Below are 23,573 nucleotides of genomic sequence, written 5' to 3' on the forward strand. Positions count from 1 at the left end.
GTAAGGAGGCCACTGCTGTTGTCCTTCCCTTGAGACTGATTCCAAGAACAATATCTTTTCCACTTTTCAGCATAGGATTTCCTAGTACTAGGCCTTCTGGCTTCAAGAATGACGTCCAGCACATGTTTGCCGAGGGTTGCTGGTGGGGTATTCAAGGGATAAGCCAGGCTGCAAGGTTTAGGGTTTGCAATTGTGGAGGTAAACTCTGCCCCGCCTGATGAGACAGCAGGATAGGAGTCTGGTGAAGGTGCCAGAGTGGCACTGTTCTCAGGCTGCGTAAAGTACAGTTGTGTACACTTAACATAAATGTAGATGTTCGAGTTTATTAACTGTTGCAGTCATTACCATTTGGGTTATCTGCTTGCAGGTAGCCCTCAGTCAGCCTGATTAACAAAGTCTTGGGTCCTGCGTTGGTTGCTGTCCCTTCTTCCATGATGTCAGATCGTCAGGGGTATAAAACATGCAGCTGATGCCATTACATCAGTTTTTCTTGCCCCAGATATCAGGTGCCCCCCTAATGGGAAGCAATTAAACATAAAAGCACAAAGATATACCTCCAACAAAAAAGCAAATACACCAAAAAGGCTTTTAAGCATAGTAAAGGAAAGTACAGGTATAGCCAAAATAAGTTGGGGGCTGGAGGGAGGGTAACCAGGACTGCAACAGTGAACACACTTGAACATCTACATTTATGGTAAATGTACACAACTGTACTATGTTCTTCGTGTTTCACTGTTGCAGTCATTACATTTGGGTAGATTCCCAAAGCTATGGTTGGGAGGAGGAATTTACATAGCATTAGGGCCTGCTATAAGGCACTGCAAGACCGCAGTGCAAAGCCAGCTCTGGATTTAGAGAAAATTGGCAAATGATAATGCTTGGTGAAAGTATGTACAAAACTCAAGGTAGCAACTTCTAGGATGTCCCTGGTAGGGACGCCTCTGAGAAAGGCTGTAAAGGTAGATGCAGCCCTGGTGGAGTGAGGTCTGATCCCCTGGGGGATAGGTTTTCCATGGTGCTTATAGCAGAAATGAATGCAATGGCTTATCCATTTAGAAATGGTTTGCTTTGAAATAGCCTTCCTCTCTGCCCCTGAAGCAAATGCCACCAGCAGTTGTTCAGATTTCCTTTGAGGTTTAGTCCGTCCAAGTAGAATCTAAGTTTCTGTGCACATCTAAGGAATGCAGTATCCGTTTCCCTTTATTCTGTGGATTAGGAAAGAAGGTTGACAAATGAATGGACTGATTAAGAGCCACACTGGATACCACCATGGGCATGAAGGATGGATTGGTTCTGAGGGACACCCTGTCCGAATGGAAGATGATGAAGGGCTCCACTGCCTTAAGGGCCTGTAATTCAGATACTCTCCTAGCTGAAGTGATTGTTAAAAAGAAAGCTGTTTTCCAAGAAAGAAATTTTAAGTCTGCAGTAGCAGCTGGCTCAAAAAGAGGTAGAGTGAGTTTCTCCAAGACAAAGTTAATGTCCCAGGCTGGGGTTGGAGCTCTCCTGGGTGGTTTCAAACTTTTGGCCTCTCTGAGGAACTGCTTCAGCAGTGGATGAGAGAAGAGGGGAGGTTCTGTGTTATAATGAGCTGAAATGGCTGAGGCGTGGATTTTAATGGAGGAAAAAGACAGGCTCTTGTGAAGCATCTCAGTTAAGTATTGTAAAATCTGAGGTAAATTGGGTGCTGCTGTGCTCATCCCTTGAGATTGGTTCCAGGCACAGAATCTTTTCCATTTTTCAGCATAAGATTTTCTAGTACTAGGCCTCCTTGCCTCTAAAATGATATCCATCACAGGTTTGCTGAGGGATGGTAAAGGAGAGATTAAGTAATTAGCCAGGCTGCAAGGTTGGAAGCTGTGGGCGCAGAATCTGGTTCTCCTGTTGACACAGCAGGGAAGGAGTCTGAGGCAGGTGCCACAGAGATAATCGTGACACACTGTGCAGGAAGGGATACCAGTATCGGCACGGCCAGTCTGGAGCAATCAAAATCATACTTGGTTTATCCTGTTGGATTTTTAGTAGTACTTTGGAGAGCAGAGACAGAGGGGGGAAGGCATAGACCGATAGGTTTTTCCAGCTGAAGGACAAAGCATCCACTTTCCAGGCTTGTTTGTGGGGAGTCCTTGTGCAAAATTTGTCCAATTGGTAGTTCTGGGGAGAGGCAAACAGGTCTATATCTGGGCTCTCCCATTTGCTTGTCAACAAGTTGAAAATCCTTGGTTCCAGTTTCCACTCGCTTGGGTCCATGAGGTTTCTGCTTAGTCCGTCTGCCAGTGTATTTAATTTTCCTGGCAGGAATTGAGCCTGTAGGTACACTTGATAGCTCAAGGCTGTGTTCCACAATGCCATGGCTAGTCTGCAGAGGGGGTAAGAATGTGTACCCCCCTGCTTGTTTATGTACCACATAACAGTGGTGTTGTCCGTCTTTACCATTAGTTGTCCTGGAAAAAATGTGGTCCTTGACGGCTGTCAGAGCATTCTGTACAGCTAACATTTCTTTTTGATTGATATGCAGGTGCATTTGACTTGGGTTCCATTTGCCCTGAATGCACTTCCCTGACAGGTGAGCCCCCCATGCATAGTCTGATGCATCTATTATTATGGTTTGGGCGGCAGGGGGTGGTGTGAAAGGTAGGTCCTTGTTTTGGTGGCAGGTCTCTGCCCACCAAAAGAATTCTAGGTGTAGGCAAGATATGATAGGAATCATTGCTTCTAGATCCTGAGAATGTTGACACCATAGGCTTTTCAGATACCACTGTAGTGTCCTCGTATGGAATTAGGAGAATGCAGGAGGCCATGAACGCCAGGGCTTGCTGTATTTTCCTTGCAGATAGCTGGGTCTTTGTGGCCAGTAGTTTGAAGTAGGCTGTCAAATGAACGTTTTTCTGGCATGAGAAAGGCCATCTAGGAAGTTGTGTTCAAGCTTGCTTCCAGGAATAATTTGTTGGTAGGGTACAAAATGTGATTTCTTTTTGTTTATGGTGTACCACAGAGAAGTTAGCAATTTCTGTACAAGCGCCAGATGATTCAATAGTATGTCCTGGTTTTCTGCCTGAATTAGACAATCGTCCAGGTATGGATACATTTGGATATTTCTTTGCCTGCAAAATGCAATGGCTGGAGCCAGGCACTTTGTGAATACCCTGGGCGCAGTAGATAAGCTAAAGGGCAGTGCAGAGAACTGATAGTGCATGTAACCTGCTTTGAAGCGTAGGTATCTTCTGCAAGATTCCCTTATTAGGATGTGCAGGTAGGCTTCTTTTAAATCCGGTGTTGCCAACCAGGCATCCTTGCCTAGCATAGGGAGCAGCTGGTGAAGAATTAGCATCTTGAATTTTGGGATCACCAAAAATGTGTTTAGGATAGAGAGATACAGGATAGGACACCAGGAGTTGTCTTTTCTGGGCACCAGGAAATGTCTTGAGTAGAACCCTTGTTCCCGTTCCTCTTCTGCAACAGGCTGAACAGCCCTGATGCTTGAGAGAGAGAATTTGCTTTTGAGCCTCCGCCCACTGGTTTGGGGGTAGATCTGGCCAACCGTTTGGGGTTGTAAGGAGTGAAAGTGGAATCTGTATCCTGAGGAAACTATATTTATTTATTTTATTTATTTATTTTACGTTTGTTTACCGGGATAGTCTGACTGGATACATGTCCAGTTTCAGCGGAGGCCCAGGGAGAAAAGCTCCACATAGACAAACTTACATTGATTACACAGAAGTTAGCAAACAATTACAAAACCAAAGTGATTATATACAATGGGTTAGCAGTGTTCCCTAGTAGGGACTCACAATTCTCATGGACAGACAATTAAGAGTAAGAGACATCAGACTGGAAGCAGAGCTTGGTGATGTAGTTAGAAGTTATGATAACTGCAGAATATGCTTTTAGTTTATAACTTAATCAGGGTTGGTACATGGGCATAGCCAATTCACTCTGAGATACTGTTTGAGGTTTTTTTTGAAGATACTTTTGGAGGATTGTAGGGTTATATAGTTTGGCAACGAATTCCAGGTTTTGCCAATGAAGTTGGCAAAATGGGACTCACCAGCAGAGTTATTAGCTTTGTGGGTTTGGAACAGTAGTTTATCGGCTGACCGTAGGGATCTTAGGTTGCTATATGGCTTAATATTTTTAAGTTAGGGGGCATCCTCAGGGTGGTACAAAATTTTGTGCGCTATTAAGAGTTGATTGAAATGAATTAAGCTGGGCAGTTCTAGCCACTCTAGTTGTTTAAGGTTCTGGTAGTGGTGGGTTCTATAGGTGGAGCCAGTGGCGAATCTGGCAATATGATTGTAGCTATGGGACAGCGTACCTAGTTTGGATTTGTTGAGGTTTGAGAGTACAGGCGAGGCATATAAAAAAAGAGTAGAGAGTAGGTGTGATCGGGTGATTGCAGTCCTAGCCAGTGGGGTTAAAAATGTCTTGTTTCTATACTATATATATTTGAAACCCATTTGTCTTAGGTAATGAGTTCCCAATTTTTTGCCTACTGGGCAATCTTTCCCCTAAAGAAACAGTCAGTTGTGCAGGTCTTGGAAGATTTAAAGTTAAGTCATTGAGACAGTTTACCATAGGGGGAGTCTTACCACTCCCTGCTTTGGAAGTGGGAGCCCCCCATTGCTTAGTCCTGCGAGTACCTTGAGACTGAAGCCTGGGAGTTCTGCTGGTTTTGGGTCTGGACCGAGAAGGCCTGGAAGAGGCAGGAAAGGACCAAGAAGGCCAATGCCTACTAAATCTGGGAGGCTGTACTTGCAGGAAATCTTTAACAGTTTGCATAGATTTAGCATTTTCCTCCATCTTTTTAGGTACTTCTTCGGCTTTGTTGCCAAACAGGTGGTCTTGGTTTAAGGGAGCATCCACAATTTAGCTTTAACATGATCTGGCAAAGACTGCTCCTTAAGCCAAGCATGCCTTGTAAGTACAGACCCAGTGACAGCAGCCCTGCAAGATGCTTCTAGTGAATCAAAACCACATTGCAAAGTATGTTTTCCAACTTGTTCAGCAGAATGCATTAAATCCTGTAATTCTTTATTTTCAGCAGTGTCAGTAATCAACATCCTTTTCTGTTTAAGCAATCCAATAATATGCTGCTGATACTTTAACATATGAAACTGGCAGCTTAAGGCCCCACTTAAAAACCTCAGCTTTGGCCGGCTAGGAACTTGCTATATTCAACTGGACGTATAAGAGAATTTAAGTACCTTTATCTGCCCTTTTTTTTTCAAAACAATACAGTATTTAAATTGATTTTAACTGTGTGGAAGGAATATTAGCTGAACTGGAAGTTAGTCAGTGTTTGCTGAATTTTGTTATTTGCTAGTAATTACAGGTGTGGGGGTAGTCACATTCTTTGATTTCCTGTCCTTGCCTATTTAAGTGGTACAGTATGAAATATTTTCTGCTTAAAAACCTCAGCTTTGGCCGACTAAGAACTTGCTATAATCAACTAGACGTATAAGAGAATTTAAGTACCTTTATCTGCTCTTTTTTTAAGAAAATACAGTATTTAAATTGATTTTAACTGTGTGGAAGGAATATTAACTGAACTGGAAGTTTTCACTCTGCTCTTCAGTTAGTCCCACCCACTCTCCCTGTTTTTGTTTTGGTGTTAATCTTAGTGGCCTTGCAACTGCCCGCCCCTCTTGTAAATTTGTGTTTGGATACTCCTTCTGGGCCCATCTCATTTGCTCACTCAACTGAGTGCAGTGAGATCATATTCTGATTTCAGGCACTCCTACTGTGTACAAAGAGAGCATCTGGGAAACAGAAAAAAAAACAAAATGTAAGCTTGTTTCCTGCCTTTCCTGTTAAGTGGTATAGACTATTTGTAGGCTTCTGAGCCCCCAAGCCCTTCTGTGTTGGAGGGAAGCCTTCTAGCTTAGTTTTTTTCTTATAACTAGCCAGTTTTCTAGTTTCAGCACTCCAATCTGTTTCTTTGATCTCAGCACTTGTTCAGAAAAAAAAAATGTCATCTGCTTTTACTGTACTTGTGTTTCTACCTACTTTTTTACTTTTGCATCATCTTAAAAGTACTCAATTGTATTTATTACTGCTTGGTGTAACTCATTCTAAGCCTTTTGGTTTAAACACTTGGCCTTCAGACCAGTTGTTTTGCACTGAGAGGGTTTGTGGTCTGCACTGTAGTGGCAGAACAGGTAGCTTACATCCTTCTAGGTTGGGAACTGCTGATTGACGGCTCAGTGTCTGTTATTCTAAAAGTGTATTAATTCTGGTTTAAGCACTTGGGCTTTCAGGCCAGTTATTTTACATTAAGAGGGTTTGTGGTCTGCACTCTTGTGGGAGGAGAGGCTGGACTCTGCCCTTCTGAGCTGGGAATTTCTGGTTGAAGGCTTACAGTGCATGCATATCTGAACTGCTTCTTACTGAAGTTGGTGCGCCTTGTTTGCTGTGTCATAGACTGGATTCAGGCCTGCTGGATCTAGCTTTGTTTGTGTAACTTGAGCACTAATCCAGGCATTCTCTAAAGTATTTTTCTGTATTTATTACTGCTTGGTAGTAACTTGATTAAAGTGTAGCTATCATTCTAAGTCTTTTGGATTAAGCACTTGGGCTTCAGACCAGTTGTTTTACATTAGGAAGGTTTGTGGCATGCACTGTGGTGGCAGGACATGTAGCTTTCATCCTTCTAAGTTGGGAACTGCTGATTGAGAGCCCAGTGTCTGTTATTCTTAAAGTGTATTAGTTCTGGTTTAAGCACCTGGGCTTCAGGCCAGTTATTTTACATTAAGAAGGTTTGTGGTCAGCACTCTTGTGGGAGAAGAGGCTGGACTCTGCCCTTCTGAGCTGGGAATTTCTGGTTAAAGGTTTATAGTGCCTGAATATTTGAACTGTATCTTACTGAAATTGGTACACCTTGTTTGCTGTAGCATAGACTAGATCTAGGCCTGCTGAATCTAGCTTTGTTTATATGCTTGTTGTTGGTTTGCTTGTTATTTCCTTGGAACGCTAATTCCACCTAATATGCGGCTTCCCAGCGCTTCTGTGGATCACTAGTGATATCTGCATTTCTTACTGTACTTATTTCCTTGTTTCACTTGAAAGAAAGTTACTGTTTGTCGTTTTTGCATTTAAGTTACCTGTAACACATTGCACTTAAGTTACCTGGCACTTGCTCACTAAAGCAATTATATTAGTCAGCACTAAAAATTAAAAGCACTACACCCTCACTCCCCACTGGCCCTGGTTTTTAATTATTAAGGAATTCCCAATATTACTCTAGCATGTCCAAAGGTCAGTTGTCAATCTCCTCTCCGGTCCAGCTGGTGAATCTGGGAATCTTGAAGCAATGTTACAACTGTCTCATGTACACAGACAACCCTCTCCTCCTCCCAAAAAATTCCAACACATGTGAGAGATGCAACCATATAGCCAAACTGGAGGCTAAGCTCTCTCAACTCAGTACTGACATAACCAGTCAGGAGGAGAAGGAAACCACACTCACTACAATTCCAGTCTCACATAGACCTACCACGACAGCAAACCAAACACAATCACACAAAAACATACTTGGAGGCTCTAAATAAAGATCTGCCGAAGCAGCAGAGACCTCCAAAGCAGACACCCAAGCAGCCGCTACCCCAAAACAAAACACGTGCAACACATATCTCACAAAGCCAGTGTGCCAAACAGTCACAGCCCTTAAGACTAAACAACACACCTGATACACTTGTAATAGGTGACTATCGTCAGGCACACTGACGTCCCGCTCACCAGGCTGAACAAGGAGAGGGTCACGGTGAGCAGCCTGTCGGCACTAGGATCCGCCACATAACACAAGCACTCAGGTCACTCCAAGGCAAGTACAAATATGACTCAGTCATTGTCCATGCTGGTGTGAATGACCTGAGCCGCACCTCCCTGGACTACATGTAAAGCGACATAAACTAGCTCTCTGAGCATGTAGCCCAGGCGGTATGACCCTGACCTTGAGTAGCATCTTACCCTCACCAAGAATGATGCCACAATATGAAGACAAGATGATCAATTTCAACAACTGGCTTAAGTACTGGTTTCATTCAAAGGGGATCCAATGCCTGTCAGCTTGGGATGATATGCTCGACAAGCCACGATGCTTCGCTAGGGACGGCTTGCACCTGTCACCCTGGGCTTTGGATATTGGCAAAGGCTCTTGCTACCCCCATAGTGCCCTTTTTTAGGCAAGGCTCAAAAGACAAACCCACCTCCATAGGTATCACAAGGGATAAGAAACTAAGAGTAATGCTACTCCACGCCAGAAGTCTAAACCTCAAGATGCACGCACTCGAAACTCTCCTTAGCATGGAGAACATCGATATCTGTGCAGTAACTGAAACCTGGTTCAGGGCTCCCGAGAGCACCCCAGCACTACCAGGTTATACCTCATACCATGCTTTTTGGCCCCAAAACTTGGACCGAACCACAAAAGGAGGGGGAGTATCGATATTCATCAAAGATACCCACACCTCCAGGTTGGTGGCAAAGCACGAAGCATAAGAGACTATCCATGTGCAACTAACAGTGGGTAAAACTGCCTTACAGTTTATAGCCTGCTACAGACCACCCTCCCAAACCCAGGAGCCACACTCGGCCTTCCTGAGAACACTGGAAAATATGAAGGTCTCTCCAAACACCATTATATTGGGCGACTTCAACTACCCAAACATAGACTGGGAGCATTACTCTTGCTCCAACACCCTAGCCCAAAGTTTCCTAGAATTTATAAACTCAAATGCTATGGAACAACTTGTTACCACTCCCACAAGAGGGGAAAACATACTGGACCTGATCATCACCAACATGGGGACTCTATGCTCCAGACCAGAAGTGTATCCCTCACTGGTAAGATCAGACCATAAACTAATCTCACTGGATATTCACATCCCGACCCCACCCCCTGCCCAGAAAACCACAGTGAAAAACTTCTCTAAAGCAAATTTCACACTCCTCAAAACTAAGGTGGAATTCTTCAAAGCCCCCGGGCCTGTGGAAAATACGGCCCAGACCGCAGAATCCTTTATAAATGCATTCTATGAACACCTTCAGGAATGCATGGATCATGCGAACCCAAATAAAACCAAGACCCAATCCTCCAAAGGCAGACGTCCTGTCTGGTGGAACCAAGCCATAAACAAACTATACAACAGAAGGAGGAAGCTACTGAATGATAGAGCAAAATCCCAAAAAGGGAAGGCATCACTGATCAGTATTAGCAAAAAACTACGGGCACACATAAAATTGTCTAAGGCCAGATTCGAGATAAAAATTGCACAGGACACTAAGGATAATCACAAGGCTTTCTTTAGTTATGTTAGGAACCTGGGTGGTAATTCCCAGATATGCTCAGAATTAGTCCAAAATGACAAAAAATACACCGAACCCACAGACATTGCCAACATCCTAGCTGACAGGTTCAGCGCAAACTTCTCCCACCAAAGGGCAAATATCTATCCCAGCAGAGTGCTGCCCCTGACATCTCAGATGCTCAGGTAAGAGCCGCCTCTCCAAAGCAAAAACACAGCATCCATGGGACCAGATGGTGTCCCGGCTGCGTCCTACATGAACTCCAAGAAGAGCTAAACCCAAACATAAAACTACTGTTCAATCTCAGCCTTACTACAGGATATGTGCCCAAAGAGTGGCATACAGCAACAGTGGTCCCTCTCCATAAAGGTGGTGCCTCAACGGATCCTGGAAACTATCGCCCCATAAGCCTGACTAGCTTGGTCTGCAAATCTATGGAAAGGATCATCATGGACCTCATAAATAAAGATATTGGGGACCTACAAACACTGGATCCTACCCAGTTCGGCTTTAAGGGCAGATCCTGCCTCTTAAACCTGGTTGATTTCTTTGAAACAGTCACCAAGGCCATTGACGAGGGAAGGTGGTCCACACAGCCTACCTGGACCTCGCAAAAGCCTTCGATACAATACCCCACTCGGGCATTATAGATAAGCTCACCAGCTTAAATATAAACCCCTATGTCACTAGATGGATTGCAAACTGGCTCAAGGACAGAACCCACATGGTTAGAATTGCTGGAGCCATGTCAGACTCCAAACCAGTTACAAGTGGTGCCCCACAAGGCTCAGTCCTGGGACCTCTCTTGTTCGGTATATATTTCTCGGAGGTACAGACCAACACGGAAGGACTGTGGCTGACCAAGTTCGCAGATGACTGCAAACTGGGCGCCATAATCGACTCTCCAGCCGACACAAGCATCCTCCAAAAGGGCCTCATAGAAACAGTGCCAGAGCCATGGCCTCAAGCTAAATGCCAAAAAGAGTATAGTCATCCCCTTTGGCAAAAACAAAGTGCCCACAAATTACCACATAGGTGGTAATCCATTAAGTACAGAAGAAATAATTAGGGACCTGGGGACCCAAGTTGATAGCAATCTCTCATTTGACAACCATGTGGCCAAAGTGGTTAGAAAAACATTTTATATAGCCCACCTAATCATGAAGGGATTCACATCTAGATCAGGGGAGGTCATCGTGCCTCTTCACTCATCCCTCATCAGGCCCATAATTGAGTACAATGTCCCTTTTGGGATGTACCTTACCAGACACCTGCAGCAACTGGAAAGACCCCAAAAGTACCTCACCAAGAGGATCAAAGGGCTCAAACAGATGCCATATGCTGCCCGGTTAAAGAAACTCCAGCTCTACTCAGTGGCATACCGCCTGTTCAGAGGCGATCTGTGCCTGACGTATAAAGCCATGTCCAACCCGGAATTAATGGACATGCTGCACCTCAGAAAATCCAAATCCCATTGAGCTACGCACTCGAGAGACTTGAACCTCAGCACTGAAATAAACAGGACATGCTGGAGGGACAGATTCATAACCCAGAGGCTCCCTTCACTCTGGAATAAAATCCCAGTCCAGGTTAGGCAGAGTCCCTCATTGACTCTCTTCAAGAGGAATCTTGATGAGTGGATGGGAGATCGTAGGTTTACCCAGGGTATCACTTCTGTGTCACTGTTAGACAGAGGCACAGTATACTAACCTCGAAAAAGGGCATAGCAAAATACATTTAAAATGGGTGGCGAAAGCCAAACACATTCTGGCTAGGCTTATAAATGCCCTAGGGCAGATAGCCTAGTATGAACCTATGAACCTAATGGCCAAGGTTGCAGAAGTGTATACCTTCTTACCCCATCTATCCAGCGCCCTGGAATCTCTATCAGAGGGGGTAGCCTTAATGCCCTTGGGTCCCTGTGAAATGGTCTCATGATCTGCAGTAGGATTTTTAAAGAGGAACTTGTGAGAGTCAGGAACCCTGTAATATCCATCTGGTTTTCTGGGAGCAGGAGGTAGAGAGTCAGGGGCCAAGCTAGATTCTGAAAAGGCATCATCAACAATGTCCAGTACAGGGGGGATAGCTAAATACCTGTGCTGGGGCAGAAGTAAGAAATCCCTAAGCCTCTTTTTAGAGTCAGAGTAATTCTGGCTTTCCCAGCGGAAAAAGAGTATGCAAGGCTTCACCAAAAGAGAAATCCTCTGGAGGGGAAGCCGAGGGAATAGAGTCCTCGACATTAGAATCCTCATAGGTAGATGAGGGTAAATCCTGGTCATCAGAGGAAACAGAAATTTCAGAGTCCTGATCAGAAGAATCATAAGCAAACTCGGCCCTAGGTCTCTTAGAGGGGGAAGGGTGGCTTCCCCTTATTAGAATAATATGGTCTTCAGCCATTCTTATTTTTTTTTAGGCATAGAGGCTGACCATGCAGTCTGGGCGTCGGTGTTCTAGGCATGGATCAAGTTTTAGGTCTTGAAGAAGAAGATGGCATTGGTTTAATATGCAAGTCAGTAGGCCTGAATACACCCTCAGAAGCCGGTGCCTACACAGTGGCTTCGGACCCATCCAAGGTAGAGACATCCGCAGGTTCCACAGTTGAAGCATCTTGAGGCATACCGGACTCCGAATGGGTCTCAGTAGAGGCCTGTGAATCTGAAGTAGCGGGTATCAGGGGCTGCAAAAGCGCCTGAGTACCGGCAAACTGGTGACTAGCTTAGGAGAAGCACGATCGGCAGCTTTTGACCTATGCGGTCTGTCTCTGTCTTTATCTTTGCGTTTTTTCAGAATGTCGGTAGTCAGATGGCTTACCAAAGCCATATCTGGATAATTTCACAGAGTACCAAAATATTTAGAAGCATAAATAAACAGACGACGAATAGTTCGTTGTTTAAATAAGGCACAAAACCGACAGCGAGGTACATCGCGGTCAGGGCCTAAGCAAAGAATGCAGTACGAATGAAAATCTTTATGAAGTATTTGCTTTCCACAAGAAATACAATTATCTTACTGGCATCGGTTTAGAGCAAGAAAAAGTTTCCCCAACTGGGTAATTAGCTTAGTTGAAGACTTTGGTTCTGAAACTTGAAAATGAAAATTTCAGAAGTTGGCCGACTGGCACTTGCGAGCTGCTTCTGCTTCAGGTACCGCAGTGCAAGAATGATTGATGTAATGGCGTCGGCTGCATGCTTTATACCCAACTACCTGACATCATGGAAGATGAGACAGCAACCGACGCAGGACCCAAGACTTTGTTAATCAGGCCGACTGAGGACTACTGCAAGCAGATAACCCAAATGTGATGACTGCAACAGTGAAATACAAAGAACATCTGGCAATTCAATGCCCTTATGCCAACAGTTGCAGAGGTACATACCTTCTTACCCCATTTGTCTAAAGCTCTGGAATCCCTGTTCGAAGGGGTAGGATTTTTGGCAGTAGGATTCTTGAAGAGAAATTTGTGGGAATCAGATACTCTGTAGTGCCCGTCATGTTTCCTAGGGACCGGGGGTAATGTATCTGGAGTAAGACTGGATTCCATAAAAACATCACCTATGACATCCAGGACAGGGAGTATAGCTAGAGGCCTGTGCTGAGGCAACTCTTAAAATTCTCCGAGTCTCTTTTTGGACTGAGGGTAGTTTTAGCATCCCCAGTGGAAAAGCTCTCAAAGTATGCAAGGTTTCACCAAAAGAAAAATCCTCTGGATGGGGAGGCAGAGGGAACAGATTCCTCTGCATCTGAATCCTCATAAGCTGATACGGGCATGTCCTGATAATCAGAAGGGTCAGAGTCATCGGACTCCTGGGTCTGTAGAATCAGAAGGAAACTCAATTCTTTGTCTCTTAGCAGGGGAAGGCTGGCTTCCCCTAATTAGGGTAATAAGGTCTTCAGCCATTCTAAGCATTTATTTTTGTGGCATGGGAGCGTGAGCATGCGCTTTGGTCGTCGGTTTTCTAGGCGTAGTGCGTACTCTGGGCCTAAGAAACTTGATCGTTTTGGCTAAAAACGAAGTTGTCTGTCTGATTCTAACATCAGTAGGACGGAAAAATACACACTCAGAAGCCAGTGCCTGCACAGCAGCTCTGGACCCATCCAAGGTAGAGACACCTGCAGTCGAAGAAATATCTCGCGGCATACCGGACTCCGAATGGGTCTCAGCAGAGGCCTGTGAATCCACAGAAGCAGGCATCAGGGGCTGCGAAGGCACCTCATGGAGTACCAGTGGACTGACGACTAGCTTAACGGAAGCATCGTTGGCAGTTTTGGACCTATACAATCTATCTCTGTCTTTATCTTTACGTTTTTTCAGATCATCAGTAGTCGGACAGCTTATCAAAGCCATTTTGGAATACAGAGAACGAGAGCAAAAGCATTTAGCGACAAAGATAGCCAGACAACAAAAGGTTCAGGCATTAAACAAAGCACAAAGCTGACAGCGAGGGACTTCGTGGTCTGGGCCTAAACAGGTGACGCAGTAAGAATGAAAATCTCTGTGAGGTATTTGCTTTCCACAGGCAAGACAACTGTTAACTTTTTCTGACATCGGTTAGAGCAAGAAAAAAGGATTCCCAACTGGGTACTTAGCTTTAGAAGACTTCAGGATTATAAACTCGAAAACGGAAATTTCAGGTAGCGGCCGACTGGCACTTGTCCTTCTCGGCAAGAAAGACTGATGTAATGGCGTCAGCTGCCTGTTTTATACAGCTGACATCATGGAAGAAGCGACAGCATCCCACGCAGAAATGCTAAGACTCTGGTATTCGGGCCGACTGAGGGCTACCTGCAAGCAGATGACCCAAGTGTGATGACTGCAACAGTGAAACACGAAGAACATCTACGGTTATGGTAAGATTTTACAAAACTATTCTATGACCTTCTATTCATATGTTGTAGTATTCATAACATGAGAGAGAATACTACAGCTCATGCAGAAGAAAGAATGGGAAGGAGGGGCAGCAGCACTCTACACATCCCTGAAGAATAGCCCTTGGAAAACCAGCTCTAGACCTAGATATACCATCCAACTTGTAACATTTTGTGAAGATATGGACAGAAAAAACATGTGGCTTCTAAGACAGAAGTAGTATCCAGACACTTGAAAAAAGAATATGAAGAGACAGCTCTAGTGGAATGAGCCTTAACTGGAGAAGCAAGGGTTTTCCTATGAGCCACATAACAAAAGGGAATAGTCCTAGAGATCCAGGAAGAGACTGCCTGCTTGGAAATAGGTCTACTCAAAACTCTGGAATAGAAGGAAACAAACATGGTCAGACTTTCTAATAGATTTGGTTTTATTTAAATAAAACGTTTTTCTATGCACATCCAAGGTGTTTAAGATTCTCTCATTAGCAGATTCTGGTGAGGGAAAGAAGGTGGGTGAATTAATAAGACTGGTTAAGAGGCAACTCATTCACCACCTTAGGCATGAAGGAGGGATTAGTGCGTAGGGAAGCCCTATCCTTGTGAAACAGTAAAAGGGAAGAACCCATAAGGGCCTGAAGTTCTGTAATCCTTCTGGCTGAAGTGATGGAAGACGGTGCTTCTTTTGGCCAAGTGCAATGTTGAAGGGAAGATGAAACTGCTGGTTCAAATGGAGGCAATGTAAGTTTTTCTAAAACAAAGCTTAAATCCCAAAGAGGAGGAGCTGGTTTCTTTGGTGGTCTGATATGGACGCCTTTCAAGAAATGTTTGACTTTCAACCCAGAAGTCAAAGGGAGGTTCATAGGCAGACAGTAGAAACTGCTGAGATGAGCTTTTACCGAAGAGTATGAAAACCCAGTCTTCAGTAATTCACACAGGTAAGACAGAAAAGTACAGTTGTGTACACTTACCATAAATGTAGATGTTAGAGTGTATTCACTGTTACAGTCATTACATTTGGGTAATCTACTGGCAGGTTGCCCTCAGTCAGCCTGAATAACAAAGTCTTGGGTCCTGCGTCGGTTGCTATCTCCTCTTCCATGACGTCAGGTCGTCAGGGGTATAAAACATGCAGCCGATGCCATTTTATTCACTTTTTCTTGCCCCAGATGTCAGGTGCCCCCCACATGGGGAGCAAAAATGTATATATATATATATAAACAAACAGTAAATATATAAATGCACTTTTAGAAACAAACTTTACCTTCAACTAAAAGCAAATACACCACAAAGGCTTTTTGAGTATAGTGAAGGAAAGAAAAGGTATAGAAAGGGGGGGGGTGGCGGGTGGGTAACCTGGACTGCAACAGTGAATACACACGAACATCTACATTTATGGTAAGTGTACACAGCTGTACTATGTTCTTCGTGTTTCACTGTTGAAGTCATTATATTTGGGTAGAATCCCAAAGCTATGGATAGGAGGATGGAACTAAACAGCATTAGGAGCGGCTATAAGGCCCTGCAGGACTGCAGTGGCAAAGCCTGCCCTGGATTTGGAGAACAGAGGTAAATGATAATGCTTTGTGAAGGTATGAACAGAGCTCCAAGTAGCAGCTTCTAGAATGTCTTTTGTTGGGACCCCTCTGAGAAAAGCTGCTGAAGTAGAGGCAGCCCTGGTGGAATGTGATCTGATACCCTTGGGCACAGGTTTACCATGGTGCAAATAGCAGAAATGAATGGTAAGTCTTTCGGCTTTTCCCGGTTAGGGGTCGCCACAGCGGAACTCCGTTCCGCTAATGATTGGCAGTTGATTTTTACATGCTGGCTTGCTGGGCCTAACGCACAACCTTCAACGAAGGAACGCCCATTCACGCATGTCGACACACTGAAGACGCTCTGAGAATCGAACAGGCAACGTCCAACTGTGAGGCGACAATGCTACCGCAGCACCACCACCGCAAATAGCAGAAATGAATGCAGTGGCTTATCCATTTAAAAATAGTCTGCTTTGATATAGCCTTCCCCTCTGATCCTGCAGCAAATGCTACCAGTAGTTGCTCAGACTTTCTTAGAGATTTGGTCCTATTTAAGTAGAATCTTAGTTGTCTGTGTACATCCAATGAATGCAGAGTCCGCTCCCCCTTGTTTTGCAGATTTGGGTAAAATGTTGGCAGGTGAATGGTCTGGTTAAGAGCCACACTGGATACCAGCTTAGGCATAAATGAAGGACTGGTCCTGAGGGACACCCTGTCTGGGTAAAATACAATAAAAGGCTCCACTGCCATGAGAGCCTGTAGTTCTGAAACCCTTCTTGCTGAAGTGACTGTCAAAAGAAAAGCTGTTTTCCAAGATAGAAATTTTATATCCGCAGAAGCTGCTGGTTCAAAAGGAGGCAGGGGGAGTTTTTCCAGCAGAAAATTGAGGTCCCATGCAGGAGATGGTGCTCTTCTGGGAGGCCTTAAATTTTTGGCCCCTCTAAGATACTGTTTAAGCAGTGAATGATAAGAGGGGAGGCTCTGTGTTGTAATGAGCCAAGATGGCAGAGACATGGATTTTTATTGATGAAAAAGATAGGCCCCTTGTCAAGTACCTCAGTCAAATATTGTAAAATCTGAGGAATATTGGGCTTTGCTGTGTCTATTCCTTGTGCTTGGTTCCAAGCACAGAATGTCTTCCATTTATCAGCATAAGATTTTCTAGTACTAGGCCTTCTTGCTTCCAAAATGACATCCATCACAGATTTACTGAGATGTGTTGTTTGAATAATTAGTTGATTAGCCATGCTGCAAGATTCAGAGTTTGGAGCGGAGTGTGCAAAATTTGATAGTTCTGCTGAGACAGTAGATGAGGTATTTGAGGCAAGTACCATGGAGGAAGGTGGGACATATTCCTTAGAAGCGGGTACCAGTGATGGCGAGGCCAGTCTGGGGCAATTAGGATCATTTTTGGTTTTTCCTGTCTGACATTTAGTAAGACCTTGGAGAGTAGAGGCAGAGGGGGAAAGGCAAAGACTGACAGGTTTTTCCAGCTAAGGATAAAGCATCCACTTTCCATGCTGTTTTGTGATGAGTTCTTGTGCAGAATTTGTCCAAATGATAATTTTGGGGAGAGGCAAATAGATCTATGTCTGGGCTCCCCCATTTCTGTGTTACATGCTGAAGATTTGTGGATCCAGTTTCCATTTGTGCGGGTCCATAAGATTTCTGCTTAGGTCATCTGCCAGAATATTTTGTTTTCCTGGCAAGAATTGAGCTTGAAGATGTACTTGGTAAGTCAAAGCTGTGTTCCACAATGCCATGGCTAGTCTGCAAAGGGGGTAGGAATGTGTACCCCCCTGCTTGTTTATGTACCCCATAACCTTGGTGTTGTCCGTCTTTATCAGTAGTTGTCCTGGATGAACTAAGTCTTTGAAGGCTGTCAGAGCATTCTGAAAAAGCTAGCATCTCTTTCTGGTTGATATGCAGATGCATTTGGTTTGGGCTCCATTTGCCTTGAATGCATCTTCCCGCCAGGTGGGCCCCCCAAGCATAGTCTGATGCATCTGTAGTAAGGGTTTGGTTGGCAGGGGGTAGAGTGAATGACAGTCCCTTGTTTTGGTGACATGTCTCTGCCAACTAAAGAAACTCCTGTTGTAGGCAGGGAATGAGCAGAATTCATTGTTTCCAGACTGTGACAATGCTGACTCCATAAACTTTTAGGTACCATTGAAGTTTCCTCATATGCAGTCTTGCATATGGAATTAGTAGAATGCAGGACGCCATGAACCCCAAAGCCTGCAGAATTTGTCTTGCAGATAACTGGATTTTTGTTGCCATCTGTTTGAAGTATGTTGTCAGCTGCCTTTGCTTGTCTGGCGTCAGGTAAGCCATCTGGGCAGTTGTATTCAAGCTTGCACCCAGGAATGTAATTATTTGAGAGGGTACCAGTTGGGATTTCATTTATTGTGTACCCTAGGCATGTTAGAAGCCTTTCTACAAATGCCAGATGTTGAAGAGTGTCCTTGTTCTCTGCTTGAATGAGACAGTCGTCCAGATAAGGATAAATTTGTATGCTTCTTTGTCTGTAGAATGCAATTACTCGTGCCAGGCACTTTGTGAAGACCCTGGGTGCAATAGATAAGCCAAAGGGCAGTGCAGAGAATTGGTAATGCAAAAAACCTGTCTTGAAGCGGAGGTATCTTCTGCAAGATTCCATTACTGGGACATGCAAGTATGCCTCTTAAGTCTAGAGTCACTAACAAAGCATTCCTGCCCAGCATAGGCAGTAGCTGTTGTAAAGTCAGCATTTTGAATTTTGGAATGTCCAGGAACGTGTTCAAAATCAATAAATCCAGTATTGGACCCCAGGCATGGTCTTTCTGGGTACCAGGAACAGTCTTGAATAAAAACATTGTCCTTTTTCCTACTCTGGTACTGGTTGAATAGCCCCCATATCCATGAGGGACGTAACTTGTTTCTGAGCCTCTGCCCATTGATTTTTGTGGTAGATCTGGCCAACCGTTTGGAATTGGCAAAGTATGGAAATGAAATCTGTACCCCTGGGATACTATGCTTAATACCCACTTGTCCTGGGTAATTAACTGCCAAATTTTAAGCATGAAGGGCTAATTTACCCCTGCCAAAAGATAAGTGCTTGGTGAAGGTAGAGGGAAGACATTGAGATTGCTTACTGTAGGGTTGTGCTTTGTTTCCTCCAGATTTGGAGGTGGAGGCACCCCATTGCTTTGACCTGCAAGAACCCTGTGATTGGTATCTAGAGCCTTTTGAGCACCTGGATTTGCCTCGAGAGGCTCTGTTGGACACAGGAAAGGACCAATTTTTAGTAGGCCAGTGCCTACTGAACCTGGGAGGCTGCACTTGCAAGAAATCTTTTACAGTTTGCATAGATTTAGCTTTGTCTTCCATTTTCTTTAAAACCTCTTCTTCCTTATTACTAAACAGAGTATCATGCTGCAAAGGGGCATCCAACAATTTAGCTTTAACATGATCAGGCAGATTTTGCTCCTTGAGCGAGGCATGCCTTCTAATCACAGATCCAGTAACTGCGGACCTGCAAGAGGCCACCAAGGAATCAAAACCACATTGCAAAGTATGCTTTCCAACCTGTTCTGCTGCATGCAATAATTCCTGTAATTCTTTATTTTCCATACAATCAGAAATCAACATCATTTTCTGTTTCAATAAGCCCATAACATGCTGTTGATATTTAAGCATATTAAACTGGCAGTTTAAGGCCCTAATTGCCAAGGTTGCAGACGTATAAATTTTCTTTCCCCATCTATCCAGCGCTCTGGAATCTCTATCAGAGGGGGTAGGATTTTTGGCTGTAGAGGCCTGTACACCTTTGGGACCCTGTGAGATAGTCTTAGGATCAGCAGCAGGATTTTTAAATAGAAATGTGTGGGAATCAGGAACCATGTAGTATCTGTCTGGCTTACTAGGTGCCGGAGGTAGGGAATCAGGAGCCATGCTTGATTCCGAAAACACATCATCAACAATGTCTAATACAGGAGGTATTGCCAAAGGCCTATGCTGAGGAAGAAGGAGGAAATCCCTAAGCCTTTTTTTTTTTGATTCAGAGAAATCCTGACTCTCCCAATGAAAATGTTCCCTTAAAGTATGCAAGATTTCTCCAAAAGAATAATCCTCAGGAGGAGATGCAGATGGGATGGATTCTTCTGCATCAGAATCCTCATAGGGTGGAATAGAAAATTCCTGATCAAAAGAGGAATCAGAAGAAATAGAAACCTGATCTGAAGATTCATAATCAGTGTCTTGCCTAGGCCTCTTAGCAAGGGGGAGGGGGGGGTTGGTAACCCCCTGATCAAGGTAATTAAGTCCTCAGCCATTTTGATCTGTTTTTTTAGGCATAGGGGCCTGAGCACATGGTTCATGCGTTGTTTTTTTAGACATAAAAGATGTTTTTGATCTTGTTTTTGAGGCTGGCGTCGGTTTTACATGAAAATGTTGAGGCCTGAAAACACCCTCAGAAGCCGGTGCCTGCTCGGCGGCTCCGGACCCATCCAAGGGAGAGACATCTGCAGGTTCAATACTCTGAGAATCTTGCTGCATACTGGACTCCGCATGGGTCTCGGTAGAGGCCTGCGACTCCAAAGTAGCGGATATCAGGGGCTGCAAAAGCGCCTGAGTACCAGCGAACCGGCAACTGGCTTAGGAGAAGTTTTGTCGTCAGTTTTGGACCTCGACGGTCTGTCTCTGTCTTTTTCTTTGTGTTTTTTGTGAACTCCGGTAGTCGGATTACTAACCGACGATATTTCAGGGTAATTAAATCTGGACCCAAAATATTTAGAAGCAAAAGTATACAGACGCTTAATAGTGCATCGGTTAAATCTAGCACAAAACCGACAGCAAGGTATGTTATGATCTGGGCATAGGCAGGGAATACAGTACAAATGAAAATCCTTATGAGGTATTTGCTTCCCACAATTAATGCAATTATTAACTTTTACTGACATCGGTAAGGAGCAAGAAAAAGTTTACCCAATGGGGTACTTGGCTTTAGTTGAAGACTTCGGTTCTGAAACTCAAATGTGAAAATTTCAGGAGTCGGCCGACCGGCACTTGCGAACTGCTTCTGCTTCGGGCACTGCGCAGCAAGAAAGACTGAATACAAATGGCGTCGGCTGCATATTTTTTACCCCTGACGACCTAACTTCATGGAAGAGGAGACATCAACTGATGTAAGACCCAATACTTTTGTTATTCAGGCCAACTGAGGGCAACCTGCTAGTAGATTACCCAAATGTAATGACTGTAACAGGGAAACACGAAGAACAACTACTGGAATATTTACAGACAATGGTTGTATATCTTTGGAAAGATACCAGATGGAAAACAACTTCTACTTGGAAATGTAGGATTTCCTAGTATTGTTTTTTTCTGTCCTCCTGCAGAACTTGCAGCACTTCCTCAGAAAATTGGTGTCTGAAAGGGATCAAAACCCTATCACCCACATTGTCATCTGAAGGGTCAACATTTGTTGATGTATTAGAGATCCCTTGTCCTGTGTGAGTAAATTCTCCCTGTGAGCTAACTTGTGATGATTGCCCTTGGCTAAATGCAGAAGGGTGAAGTACAGTTGTGTATACTTTCCATAAATGTAGATGTTGGAGTGTATTCACTGTTGCAGTCATCACCTGTGGGTTATCCCTGCTGTGGTAGCCCTTGGCCTGCCCGAATACCAGAGTCAATGTTTTTCTGCATCGGCTGCTGTCACCTGTAGAATGACGTCAGTTCGCCAGTGCTATAAAGCATGCCAGCCGACACCATTACATCAGTTTTTCTTGCCCTAACCTGTCAGAAGCACAACGAAATATGGTAAAGTGATGCTGGTGGCTAAAAGCCACCGAGAGAAGCTTATGTCTCCCTAAGGAAAAAGGATACAAGGGGGAAGGAGGGAGGGAAAAGTACAGTTATGTACACTTACCATAAATGTAGATGTTCGAGTGTATTCACTGTTGCAGTCATTACATTTGGGTAACAGGATTACCCAAATGTAATGACTGCAACAGTGAAACATGAAGAACATCCAGAACTGCGACAGTGAATACACTCGAACATCTACATCTACGGTAAGTGTACACAACTGTGCTATGTTCTTCGTGTTTCACTGTTGCAGTCATCACCTGTGGGATGGTTCCCAAAGCTGGGGAAAGGGGTGGAAGGATTAGTTAGAAACCTAGACATGGGTCAGCATGCCCAGCAGAACTACAGAAGCAAACCCTGCCCTAGCCTTAGAGAAAAGAGGTAGGTGGTAATGCTTTGTAAAGGTGTAGACAGAGGTCCAAGTGGCAGCTTTGAAGATGTCCCTGGTGGGAACTTCTCTGAGGAATGCTGTGGAAGTGGAGGCTGCCCTCATGGAATGGGTATGAATAAACTTGGGGGGTGGTTTCCCCATGTAGTCTGTAGCAGAAATGGATACAGTGTGATAACCATTTGGAAATAGTTTGCTTGGAAATGGGCTTCCCCTCTGCCACTGGGGCAAAGCTGACAAAAAGCTGGTCTGTTTTTCTGAAGGGTTTAGTACGGTCCAGGTAGTATCTGAGCTGTCTGTGCACATCTAGTGAGAGCAGAATTCTTTCCCCCTTATTCTGAGGGTTAGATGTATGGCCTGGTTGAGGGTCACCTCAGATACCACCTTGGGCAAAAAGGAGGGGTTTAGTCCTCAGGGAGCTCCTCTTTACATAGAAAATGATGAAGGGCTCAATGGCCACAAGTGCCTGAAGCTCTGAAACCCTTCTGGCTGAGGTGATAGCTAGTAGGAAAGCAGTCTTCCAGGAGAGGTATCTCAATTCTGCTGAAGCACCAAGTTCGAAGGGTGGTAAGGTTAGTTTTTCCAAAACACAATTCAGGTCCCAGGCTGGAGTGGGTGGGCCTTCTGGGAGGTCTGATATTAGAAGCCCCTCTGAGGAACTGTTTACCAAAGGATGCAAGAAGAGGGGCTGGTCTGTAATGAAATTAACTGAAATGGCTGAGGCATGGATTTTAATAGAAGAGAAGGAGAGGCCACTATTGAGTAACTCCGGCTAGGTAGTCCAGGATAAGAGGGATGGAAGGTTGTGAGGTACTGCCCCCTCTGGACTGGCTTCAGGAACAGAATCCTTTCCACTTCCCTGCATAAGACTTTCTGGTGCTGGGCCTTCTGGCCTCTGTGATAATGTCTAGGACCTGTTTGCTTAACAGGGGCCCCTTGTTTGCTTTTAAAGTATTAGCCATGCTGACGATTTGAAAGTCTGCAAGTGTGGATGCAGCATCCCCCCCACCTGAGTCAAGAGGTCTGAGATCAGGGGAAGCTGCCTGGGAGGCTGTAATGGCAGGCTGCGCAGAAAGGGGTACCAATGATGTCTGGGCCGATCTGGAGCAATGAGGATTGCCTTTGGTCTCTCCTCCCTTATCTCGATCAGTACCGAATAAGAGGCAGAGGAAGGAATGCGTACACAAAGGAGGAGTTCCAGGGAAATGTCAAGGCATCCACCTTCCACGCTAGGTGGCGATACTCCTTGGTACATAATTTTTTCAGCTGGTGGCTGAGGTGCGAAGCAAAGAGATCCACCTTCTGGAGTTCCCCACTCCTGAGTGACTTGCAAAAAGACTTTTCTGTGGAGCTGCCATTCATGGGGGTTCAGTAAGTTTATGCTTAGGTGGTCTGCCAGGGTGTTGTTGATCCCTGGTAGGTGTTGAACAATTAGGTGTAATCCCATGGAGGAGGCAGTCAGCCAGAGGTTTATGGTTAGCCTGTACAGAGGGTAAGATTGGGTCCCTCCGTGTTTGTTGATGTATCACATTACTGTGGTGTTGTCTGTTTTGATAAGGAGAACCCCTGGCCTGAGAAGGGGTTTGAGGGATGTCAGAGCCTTTTGTACTGCCATCATTTCTTTCTGATTG

General features: G+C 44.6%; 1 protein-coding gene across 1 annotated transcript in view; it reads right to left on the reverse strand.

The window, feature by feature from the left end:
* SETDB1 (SET domain bifurcated histone lysine methyltransferase 1) overlaps positions 1-23,573 on the reverse strand; it is a gene marked incomplete in the record, with an annotated part of 3,089,600 nt that overhangs the window by 2,607,431 nt on the left and 458,596 nt on the right.

Source organism: Protopterus annectens, chromosome 8.part0, assembly GCF_019279795.1.
Source record: "Protopterus annectens isolate FY-2018-M chromosome 8.part0, PAN1.0, whole genome shotgun sequence".
Lineage (NCBI taxonomy): Eukaryota > Metazoa > Chordata > Ceratodontiformes > Protopteridae > Protopterus > Protopterus annectens.